The 12,325-nt window shown below is 47.4% G+C and overlaps 1 protein-coding gene across 2 annotated transcripts in view; it reads left to right on the top strand.

Annotated features, from left to right (window-relative positions):
• The first annotated feature begins 9,529 nt into the window (after positions 1-9,529).
• The window catches only part of LOC109885595 (lysophosphatidic acid receptor 2), a 40,033-nt gene continuing 37,237 nt past the window's right edge, over positions 9,530-12,325 (top strand). Inside the window, exon 1 of one of the 2 annotated variants that reach the window (XM_031820761.1) lies at positions 9,530-9,719. The gene's annotated coding sequence lies outside the window, so the exon portion shown is untranslated. The remainder of the gene's footprint in view (positions 9,720-12,325) is intronic. The other variant, XM_031820762.1, reaches the window with a different exon arrangement.

Raw genomic sequence — 12,325 nt, 5'->3', positions numbered from 1 at the left:
GTTATAGAGAGGTGCTAGTAGGTATAGAGAGGTGCTAGGAGTTATAGAGAGGTGCTAGGAGTTAGAGGTGCTAGGAGTTATAGAGAGGTGCTAGGAGTTATAGAGAGGTGCTAGGAGTTATTGAGAGGTGCTAGTAGTTAGAGGTGCTAGTAGTTATTGAGAGGTGCTAGGAGAGGTGCTAGGAGTTATAGAGAGGTGCTAGTAGTTATAGAGAGGTGCTAGGAGAGGTGCTAGAAGTTATAGAGGTGCTAGGAGCTATATAGGGGTGCTAGGAGTTATAGAGAGGTGCTAGGAGTTATAGAGAGGTGCTAGGAGTTATAGAGAGGTGCTAGGAGTTATAGAGAGGTGCTAGGAGTTATAGAGAGGTGCTAGGAGAGGTGCTAGGAGTTATAGAGAGGTGCTAGTAGTTATAGAGAGGTGCTAGGAGAGGTGCTAGAAGTTATAGAGGTGCTAGGAGCTATATAGGGGTGCTAGGAGTTATAGAGAGGTGCTAGGAGTTATAGAGAGGTGCTAGTAGTTATAGAGAGGTGCTAGTAGGTATAGAGAGGTGCTAGTAGGTATAGAGAGGTGCTAGGAGTTATAGAGAGGTGCTAGGAGTTAGAGAGGTGCTAGGAGTTAGAGAGGTGCTAGGAGTTAGAGAGGAGCTAGGAGTTATAGAGAGGAGCTAGGAGTTAGAGAGGTGCTAGGAGTTAGAGAGGTGCTAGGAGTTAGAGAGGTGCTAGGAGTTAGAGAGGTGCTAGGAGTTATAGAGAGGAGCTAGGAGTTATAGAGAGGAGCTAGGAGTTATAGAGAGGTGCTAGGAGTTTTACACGCAAAGCACATGCTCTCCCTCGCTCCCCCCCCCCCCCCCCCTCTCACTCGCTCTCTCTCTCTCCCCCTCTCTCTCTCTCTCTCTCTCTCTCTCAGAAGGGATGGGGGGGGGGGTAATCATTGAGACATCAAGGCCCTCCCTAAATTGATGCCAGATGACAATAATCAACTCCATATGTGATTCACACACGCAGAACTCTCTCACACACACTGATAATTGCAAATGCTCACACATCAAGTTTGAGATTGACTGACGCATTGTAGCAGGCCCAGTCACTGTTCCAGGCTGGGAGTGGGTTTTATGATGGGAGGGTGATGCAGTTTGGCCGTCATCCCCCACTTCTTTCCTCCTTCCTTCTCTCTCTCTTACATGTTTCCAATTCTCACAACCTCCCTCTTTCTCTCCTACCCTCCCTCTCTTTCTCTCCTACCCTCCCTCTCTTTCTCTCCTACCCTCCCTCTCTCTTTCTCTCCTCCCCTCCTTCTCTCTTTCTCTCCTCCCCTCCCTCTCTCTTTCTCTTCCCTCCCTCTCTTTCTCTCCTACCCTCCCTCTCTTTCTCTCCTACCCTCCTTCTCTCTTTCTCTCCTCCCCTCCCTCTCTCTTTCTCTCCTCCCCTCCCTCTCTCTTTCTCTCCTCCCCTCCCTCTCTCTTTCTCTCCTACCCTCCCTCTCTTTCTCTCCTACCCTCCCTCTCTTTCTCTCCTACCCTCCCTCTCTTTCTCTCCTACCCTCCCTCCTTTCTCCCCCTCTTCTCTCTTCTCTCCTCCCTCCTTCTCTCTTTCTCTCCTCCCCTCCCTCTCTCTTTCTCTCCTCCCTCCCTCTCTCTTTCTCTCCTACCCTCCCTCTCTTTCTCTCCTACCCTCCCTCTCTTTCTCTCCTACCCTCCCTCTCTCTTTTTCTCCTACCCTCCCTCTCTTCTCTCCTCCCCCTCCTCCTCTCTTTCTCTCTCCTCCCCTCCCTCTCTCTCTTCTCTCCTACCCTCCCTCTCTCTTTCTCTCCTATCACCCCTCTCTTTCTCTCCTATCACCCCTCTCTCTTTCTCTCCTATCACCCCTCTCTCTTTCTCTCCTACCATCCCTCTCTCTTCTCTCCTACCATCCTCTCCTCTTTCTTTCCTATCACCCTCTCTCTTTCTCTCCTACCCTCCCTCTCTTTCTCTCCTACCCTCCCTCTCTTCTCTCCTACTCCCTCTCTTCTCTCCTACCTCCCTCTCTTTCTCTCCTACCCTCCCTCTCTTTCTCTCCTACCCTCCCCTCTCTTTTTCTCCTACCACTCCCTCGTCTTCTTCTCCTACCCTCCCTCTCTTCTCTCCTACCCTCCCTCTCTTTCTGCTCCTACCCTCCCTCTCTTTCTCTCCTACCCTCCCTCCTCTTTTCTCTGCTACCCCATCCTCTCTCTTTCTCTCCTACCCTCCTCTCTTTTCTCCCTACCCTCCCTCTCTTTCTTCCTATCACCCCTCCTCTCTTTCTCTCCTTTCACGGCCCTCTCTTCTTTCTCTCCTATCACCCCTCTCTCTTTCTCCTCCTAACCATCCCTCTCTTCTTCTCTCCTAACATCCCTCTCTCTTTTCTTCCTATCACCCCTCTCTCTTTCTCTCCTACCCTCCCCCTCTCTTTCTCTCCTACCCTCCCCCTCTCTTTCTCTCCTACCCTCCCCCTCTCTTTCTCTCCTACCCTCCCCCTCTCTTTCTCTACCTACCCTCCCTCTCTTTCTCTCCTACCCTCCCTCTCTTTTCTCTCCTACCCTCCTCTCTCTTTCCTCTCCTACCCTCCTCTCTCTTTCTCTCCTACCCTCCCTCTCTTTCTCTCTACTCCCTTCTTCTCTCCTATCACCCCTCTCTCTTTCTCTCCCTTTCACCCCTCTCTCTTTCTCTCCTATCACCCCTCTCTCTTCTCTCCTATCACCCCTCTCTCTTTCTCTCCTATCACCCCTCTCTCTTTCTCTCTACCATCCCTCTCTCTTTCTTTCCTATCACCCCTCTCTCTTTCTCTCCTACCCTCCCCCTCTCTTTCTCTCCTACCCTCCCCCTCTCTTTCTCTCCTACCCTCCCCCTCTCTTTCTCTCCTACCCTCCCCCTCTCTTTCTCTCCTACCCTCCCTCTCTTTCTCTCCTACCCTCCCTCTCTTTCTCTCCTACCCTCCCTCTCTTTCTCTCCTACCCTCCCTCTCTTTCTCTCCTACCCTCCCTATCTCTTTCTCTCCTACCCTCCCTCTCTCTTTCTCTTCCATCCCTCTCTTTCTCTTCCATCCCTCTCTTTCTCTCCTATCACCCCTCTCTTTCTCTCCTATCACCTCTCTCTCTTTCTCTCCTACCATCTCTCTTTCTCTCCTATCACCCCTCTCTCTTTTCTAAACATATTCTCCCAGCTTCCTCGCCCTCTTTCTCATCTTCCCTCCTTTTCTTGCCCTAATCTATCTCTCCTCTTCCTATCTCCAATTACACTTCCTCTCACAGGTGTGTGTGTGCACAGGGCACAGGGCATGCACGCCTGGGTTGCCTAGCAGCGGCACTGCTTCCTGTGACACGAAGAACACAGCAGGAAGTTGAGACGGCTAGTTAAATAACTGGAAACAATGACAGACACACAAACACACACACACATACTGGGGACACACACATACTGGGGACACACACATACTGGGGACACACACATACTGGACACACACACACACATACTGGGGACACACATACTGGGGACACACATACTGGGGACACACACACACATACTGGGGACACACATACTGGGGACACACACACACATACTGGGGACACACACACACATACTGGGGACACACATACTGGGGACACACATGCTGGGGACACACATACTGGGGACACATACTGGGGACACACACACACATACTGGGGACACACACACACATACTGGGGACACACATACTGGACACACACACACACATACTGGGGACACACATACTGGGGACACACATACTGGGGACACACATGCTGGGGACACACATGCTGGGGACACACATGCTGGGGACACACACACACATACTGGGGACACACATACTGGGGACACACACACACATACTGGGGACACACATACTGGGGACACACACACACATACTGGGGACACACATACTGGACACACACACACACATACTGGGGGGACACATACTGGGGGGACACACACACATACTGGGGGGACACATACTGGGGACACACACACACATACTGGGTACACATATACTGGGGACACACATGCTGGGGACACACATGCTGGGGACACACATGCTGGGGACACACATGCTGGGGACACATGCTGGGGACACACATGCTGGGGGGACACACATGCTGGGGACACACATGCTGGGGGGACACACATGCTGGGGACACACATGCTGGGGACACACACATGCTGGGGACACACATGCTGGGGACACACATGCTGGGGACACACATACTGGGGACACACATGCTGGGGGGACACACATGCTGGGGACACACATGCTGGGGACACACATGCTGGGGACACATACTGGGGACACACATTTGTATGTCTGATAGCTAATCTTCCGTAAACATTGAACATTGTGTCGTAACTGTTTAATCATCTCCAAACCAAACAGCCAAGAATTCATATCCTTACATTTGATCATCTCAAGTCAATAGTTCCTTCAAACTGGCACTGTGGTTGCCAAGTAATGAGGCACAGCTAGACCTAGTTCTCCGTGGGTCACTGATTAAAACTAGCCTTGTTTAACCATCCTGATCTTGTCAGTTTGCCTTCTGTTCACTACACAGATTGTGTTGGTCTGGATGATGGATCAGGCTGTGATCACAGAGAGACACACACACACACACACGCACAGAGAAATACACAGCCTCACACACACACCCGCGCACACACACAGACACACGCAGAGAGACACACAGCTACACAGAGAGCCATACATACAGCAACACACAGAGACACACAGCTACACAGAGACACACAGCTACACAGAGACACACAGCTACACAGAGACACACAGCTACACAGAGACACACAGCTACACAGAGAGACATACATACAGCAACACGCAGAGACACACAGCTACACAGAGACACACAGCTACACAGAGACACACAGCTACACAGAGACACACAGCTACACAGAGACACACAGCTACACAGAGACACACAGCTACACAGAGACACACAGCTACACAGAGAGACATACATACAGCAACACGCAGAGACACACAGCTACACAGAGACACACAGCTACACAGAGACACACAGCTACACAGAGACACACAGCTACACAGAGACACACAGCTACACAGAGACACACAGCTACACAGAGACACACAGCTACACAGAGACACACAGCTACACAGAGACACACAGCTACACAGAGACGCACAGCTACACAGAGACACACAGCTACACAGAGAGACATACATACAGCAACACACAGAGAGACGCTTGCGCAAAGAAACTGCTTGTAACACACACAGAATGAGAGACTGCTGCTAGGAAAGTAGACTGTGGTCTTGAGGATAGTCGTATAAGGGGGGCTCATGTATATATTGGAAGTCAAGCCAACATGTTGGGCTCTAGTCGAAAGTAGTGCACTCGATAGCCTAGTGGTCAGAGCGTTGGACTCGTAACCGAAAGTTTGCCAGATCGACGACTCTAGCTGACGAGGTAGAAATCTGTCGTTCTGCCCCTGAACAAGGCAGTTAACCCACTGTTCCTAGGCCAGTTAACCCACTGCTCCTAGGCCAGTTAACCCACTGCTCCTAGGCCAGTTAACCCACTGTTCCTCGGCCAGTTAACCCACTGTTCCTCGGCCAGTCAACCCACTGTTCCTCGGCCAGTTAACCCACTGTTGCTCGGCCAGTTAACCCACTGTTCCTAGGCCAGTTAACCCACTGTTCCTAGGCCAGTTAACCCACTGTTCCTAGGCCAGTTAACCCACTGTTCCTAGGCCAGTTAACCCACTGTTCCTAGGCCAGTTAACCCACTGTTCCTAGGCCAGTTAACCCACTGTTCCTAGGCCAGTTAACCCACTGTTCCTAGGCCAGTTAACCCACTGTTCCTAGGCCAGTTAACCCACTGTTCCTAGGCCAGTTAACCCACTGTTCCTAGGCCAGTTAACCCACTGTTCCTAGGCCAGTTAACCCACTGTTCCTAGGCCCTCATTGAAAATAAGAAATTGTTCTTAACTGACTTGCCTAGTTAAATAATAATAATAATAGGGAATAGGGTTCTATTTGAGACGCAAAATAAAACAGTTTCATTAGTCTAGTTTAAATGTTTTGATTACGTCTGTTGCCATACAACAAGCTGGAGAGATCAACCTCTCCTTAAACAACACTGTGTGTCACAGAAAAAGTCTTCCCTGTTGTAAAAACGTAAACCACAACAAATGTGGGGAACATATTGAGTAACTATGTGGCACTGGAGCGAAGGGCTGGGGTTTGAGTCATTCAGAATGTGAAGCAGAGAGGAGATGGGGGAGGGGTTAGAGAGACGGGGGAGGGGTTGGAGAGACGGGGGAGGGGTTGGAGAGACGGGGGAGGGGTTAGAGAGACAGGGGAGGGGTTAGAGAGACGGGGGAGGGGTTAGAGAGACGGGGGAGGGGTTAGAGAGACGGGGGAGGGGTTAGAGAGACAGGGGAGGGGTTAGAGAGACGGGGGAGGGGTTAGAGAGACGGGGGAGGGGTTAGAGAGACGGGGGAGGGGTTAGAGAGACGGGGGAGGGGTTAGAGAGACGGGGGAGGGGTTAGAGAGACGGGGGAGGGGTTAGAGAGACGGGGGAGGGGTTAGAGAGACGGGGGAGGGGTTAGAGAGACGGGGGAGGGGTTAGAGAGACGGGGGAGAAGGGTGGAGAGAAATGAAGGTGAGCGAGACGGTAGAGAGAGAGGGGAGAGAGACTGTAGAGAGGAGGGGAAAGAGAGAGAGTAAGGGGTGAGGGGGATTCTGATTTTCAACTGGGTGGCTCTGATTTTCAACTGGGTGGCTCGAGCTCTGGCCGACAGCCATGGTACATCAGACAGTATACCACCGGTAGGACAAAACATACATTTTTACTGTTCTAATTACGTTGGTAACCAGTTCATAATAGCAACACTGCACCTCAGAGTTTGTTGTATCTGGCTAATATACCACTGCTAAGAGCTGTGTCCAGGCACTCCGTGTTGCATCATGCACAAGAACAGCCGTTAGCCGTGGTATATTGGCCATATACCACACCAACTCGGGCCTTATTGCTTAAATATAAACATCTACACACTTATCATTGTAATAATATGCCTGCCCACCGTCCTGCCTAAAAGGAGCTTGTGAAAATGTGTTTATTTTGTCTTTTTTGGGGGGAGGCTGTGTCCAGGCACTCCGCATAAGAACAGACGGTTTTTTAATTTAACTTTTATTTAACTAGGCAAGTCAGTTAAGAACAAATGATTATTTACAATGACGGCCTACCACGGCCAAACCCAAACCCGGACGACGCTGAACCAATTGTGCGCCGCCCTATGGGACTCCTAATCACGGCCAGTGGTAATATGCCTGCCCACCGTCCTGCCTAAAAAAGAGCTCTCAACCTCAGTCCATGAAATATATAGATATTTTTTTAAATGTTTGTCTTTTAACCTTTATTTATTAACTATGATGAGGGAGAGACAGCTAAACATGTATGTAGGCTATAATTATATTATTTTGCTTATTTTAAATGTACTTTGTCCCGTCTCAATGTTTATAATGTGTAGAGTATTATTCTGTTAGCCTCCTAGCATAACTGTCTTCACTGTCATCTGCTAACGCCTATAGCATAATCTGTCTTCACTGTCATCTCCTAACGCCTATAGCGTAATCTGTCTTCACTGTCATCTCCTAACGCCTATAGCGTAATCTGTCTTCACTGTCATCTCCTAACTCCTATAGCATAATCTGTCTTCACTGTCATCTCCTAACGCCTATAGCATAACTGCCTTCACTGTCATCTCCTAATGCCTATAGCATTATCTGTCTTCACTGTCATCTCCTAACGCCTATAGCATTATCTGTCTTCACTGTCATCTCCTAACGCCTATAGCATTATCTGTCTTCACTGTCATCTCCTAACGCCTATAGCATAATCTGTCTTCACTGTCATCTCCTAATGCCTATAGCATAATCTGTCTTCACTGTCATCTCCTAACGCCTATAGCATAATCTGTCTTCACTGTCATCTCCTAACGCCTATAGCATTATCTGTCTTCACTGTCATCTCCTAACGCCTATAGCATTATCTGTCTTCACTGTCATCTCCTAACGCCTATAGCATAATCTGTCTTCACTGTCATCTCCTAACGCCTATAGCATAATCTGTCTTCACTGTCATCTCCTAACGCCTATAGCATAATCTGTCTTTACTGTCATCTCCTAACGCCTATAGCATAACTGCCTTCACTGTCATCTCCTAATGCCTATAGCATAATCTGTCTTCACTGTCATCTCCTAACGCCTATAGCATAATCTGTCTTCACTGTCATCTCCTAACGCCTATAGCATAATCTGTCTTTACTGTCATCTCCTAACGCCTATAGCATAACTGCCGTCACTGTCATCTCCTAATGCCTATAGCATTATCTGTCTTCACTGTCATCTCCTAACGCCTATAGCATTATCTGTCTTCACTGTCATCTCCTAACGCCTATAGCATAATCTGTCTTCACTGTCATCTCCTAACGCCTATAGCATAATCTGTCTTCACTGTCATCTCCTAACGCCTATAGCATTATCTGTCTTCACTGTCATCTCCTAACGCCTATAGCATAATCTGTCTTCACTGTCATCTCCTAACGCCTATAGCATAATCTGTCTTCACTGTCATCTCCTAACGCCTATAGCATAATCTGTCTTCACTGTCATCTCCTAACGCCTATAGCATAATCTGTCTTCACTGTCATCTCCTAACGCCTATAGCATTATCTGTCTTCACTGTCATCTCCTAACGCCTATAGCATAATCTGTCTTCACTGTCATCTCCTAACGCCTATAGCATAATCTGTCTTCACTGTCATCTCCTAACGCCTATAGCATAATCTGTCTTCACTGTCATCTCCTAACGCCTATAGCATAATCTGTCTTCACTGTCATCTCCTAACGCCTATAGCATAATCGGTCTTCACTGTCATCTCCTAACGCCTATAGCATAATCGGTCTTCACTGTCATCTCCTAACGCCTATAGCATAATCTGTCTTCACTGTCATCTCCTAACGCCTATAGCATAATCTGTCTTCACTGTCATCTCCTAACGCCTATAGCATTATCTGTCTTCACTGTCATCTCCTAACGCCTATAGCATAATCTGTCTTCACTGTCATCTCCTAACGCCTATAGCATAATCTGTCTTCACTGTCATCTCCTAACGCCTATAGCATAATCTGTCTTCACTGTCATCTCCTAACGCCTATAGCATAATCTGTCTTCACTGTCATCTCCTAACGCCTATAGCATTATCTGTCTTCAGACGTCCCTAGGAACCCTTTAGCCTTTCTATTGTCTTGTTCTATACATAATGTCTTGCTCCTTGTCAAAACAAAATCACACCCAACACTACAACCCAGCATGGGGGTAAAAACACTGCCTTCGCCAAACGCTGTATTTACGCTGTCAATCATCCTTTCTTCTCCTCTCATTGGTTGCTTGCCATGCCAGTATCCAACCGGGGAGCAGTGGAGGCGGGTACGTTGGGCTCCCAGGTTGTCCGAGGCCACATTCTGACAGTCAGAGACCGAGAGCAAGCTCTGCCGCACCCTTTCTCTACCGCGCACAGGTGAACTGCGGCCAAACGACCAAAGTCACTCGAAAGTCACATTTGGATTGTAATTTTTGGCCAAATGTATGGATTAAACAAAGACTAAACTCGTGTCTGGAGACTGATATGAAGGGATAGGCGCTAAAGCAAGACTAAGGTAAGACATTTGATATTTTAATGTTTTTAGTTTTAACGAAAGCACATTTTCATTGTTTAGTGAGTGAAAGCTAAACTCGGATAGGCTACTTGCGAAAAACTTAATTTAGGCTACGTTATAGGCCTTAATGACTGGTTTAACTTGATAAACTCGTAAAAACAAGTCGTAAAAGAACATTGTGCATTCTCAGCACTTTTGGATAATGGTTGTGGAGTTTTTCCTTACGGAAAAAAAAATGTTAATAACCTTTGTAAAATATTCTCGGTTTTGCTGTGTCTCGCTGGCTGGCTCGCGGTTGCTCCGCTGCTCCGCGTGACATTCGGTGGTAACTGCACCGATGCAAGAGTTGACCTGTGCACGTAGTGTATGTACTCGTTTCCCGGATATAGGCTGTAAAATATCAAGATTTTATGTGGCTTTTTTTTAGCCTACATGTTTTTGTTCCGTTCTTTTTTCCCAGCTGCCATATGGTCAATTACAGCATTTTGCATAGACCTATTGAGAGTAATGTTTCTAAACTTGTCAAACCAACATGTTTCACACCAAAAAAACAAAAAAAGGTGCACCCTCGGTCTGGCGCACCCACATGTTGTAAGCGCTCTGCTTCTGCAATTCCCACGCGCTCTGTGGAGCGTTCGGAGGGAGAGCGCGAGAGGGCGCGTAAAAGAAGGCTATTGAATGGGTCAGAGTTGATCTCACGGTGTTATCTGTTGTCTTTATTGCCCCCCGGCGCCGGGCGGCTCCTCCACGGTGATTGCCCTGTCCAGCACGGCTTTGCCCCCTGTAGATCTACACGGAGCTCACCACAACACCACGAATAGACTGTTGATCACCTTATCTCTTTAGGAGCCTGTCAATTAAACGTTGTAAAGGTGTGAGAGGGGGGGGGGGGGGGGGGGACCACAACTCAAACACATCCACTTGCACACAGGCAGAGACTGAGGCAGAAGGTGAGAGACTGGCAGAGACTGAGGCAGAAGGTGAGAGACTGGCAGAGACTGAGGCAGAAGGTGAGGGACTGAGGCAGAAGGTGAGGGACTGGCAGAGACTGAGGCAGAAGGTGAGGGACTGAGGCAGAAGGTGGGGGACTGAGGCAGAAGGTGAGGGACTGAGGCAGAAGGTGAGGGACTGAGGCAGAAGGTGAGGGACTGAGGCAGAGACTGAGGCAGAAGGTGAGAGACAGATACAGAAGGTCTCCAGCTGGGTCAATATATACCATGTTCTTTACCTCCTACCCCTTTAACATATCCCACAAAGAAGCTAACTAAATGTCAAGAGACAGGGTTTTGTCTGTGTAAATGGGCTAAGAGGATCTGAATAGTGACGTTGTAAAGTAAGGAACCGAGAGACGGAAGTAAACTAGACCTGCATCCTGGAAGTCAACTAGTGGAGGTGGGTCCAGTTTCAGTCTTTAGCTGACAGTTGGAGATGTGAACAAAGAAAACACCTTTTGTTTCTCAGAAAACAGTCAACGTCTCTCTCACCTCAGTTCATTCTAGTAGCCTCTGATGTAATGGAAAGATAAGATGGGGGGTTTGTTTGGAAACTAGAAAATGACTTTCCGCTTGCGGATGAAACTGCTCTTAATTCTCGGTAAGATTTGAACGAAACGGCATCTCGACTGATAACGCAGGAAGGAGGAGAGGGGGAGTAGTGTGTGTGTGTGTGTGGTTGAATGACAAGAATAGAGGAGACTCGCTGCACGGAGCCGCACATAGGGTGTCTATCTGACTCACACACACACAGCATTGCTGTTTTATACTGAGTGTCAATGTTAAAGGCTACAGGACCAGGGAGACCTGAACTGACCCTACATTGGTTTCTCTGAGTGGACTGACTATGTGGTAGTCAGTTTGTGAACCCAGACTAATACAAAATAACAGTGTTATAACTACAGACTGGACAGTAGAATGTAGACTAATTTAACAGAGTTATAACTAGACAGTAGAATGTAGACTAATATAACAGAGTTATAACTAGACAGTAGAATGTAGACTAATATAAGAGTTATAACTAGACAGACTGGACAGTAGAATGTAGACTAATATAACAGAGTTATAACTAGACAGACTGGACAGTAGAATGTAGACTAATATAACAGAGTTATAACTAGACAGTAGAATGCAGACTATAACAGAGTTATAACTAGACAGTAGAATGCAGACTATAACAGAGTTATAACTAGACAGACTGGACAAGAGAATGTAGACTAATATAACAGAGTTATAACTAGACAGTAGAATGCAGACTATAACAGAGTTATAACTAGACAGTAGAATGCAGACTATAACAGAGTTATAACTAGACAGTAGAATGTAGACTAATATAAGAGTTATAACTAGACAGACTGGACAGTAGAATGTAGACTAATATAACAGAGTTATAACTAGACAGTAGAATGCAGACTATAACAGAGTTATAACTAGACAGTAGAATGTAGACTAATATAAGAGTTATAACTAGACAGACTGGACAGTAGAATGTAGACTAATATAACAGAGTTATAACTAGACAGTAGAATGCAGACTATAACAGAGTTATAACTAGACAGTAGAATGTAGACTAATATAAGAGTTATAACTACACAGACTGGACAGTAGACTAAT

The sequence above is a fragment of the Oncorhynchus kisutch genome, unplaced genomic scaffold (assembly GCF_002021735.2).
Source record: "Oncorhynchus kisutch isolate 150728-3 unplaced genomic scaffold, Okis_V2 scaffold3649, whole genome shotgun sequence".
NCBI lineage: Eukaryota > Metazoa > Chordata > Actinopteri > Salmoniformes > Salmonidae > Oncorhynchus > Oncorhynchus kisutch.
Note: the sequence above shows the minus strand (reverse complement) of the source record. Positions and strands in the feature narration are given on the sequence as shown.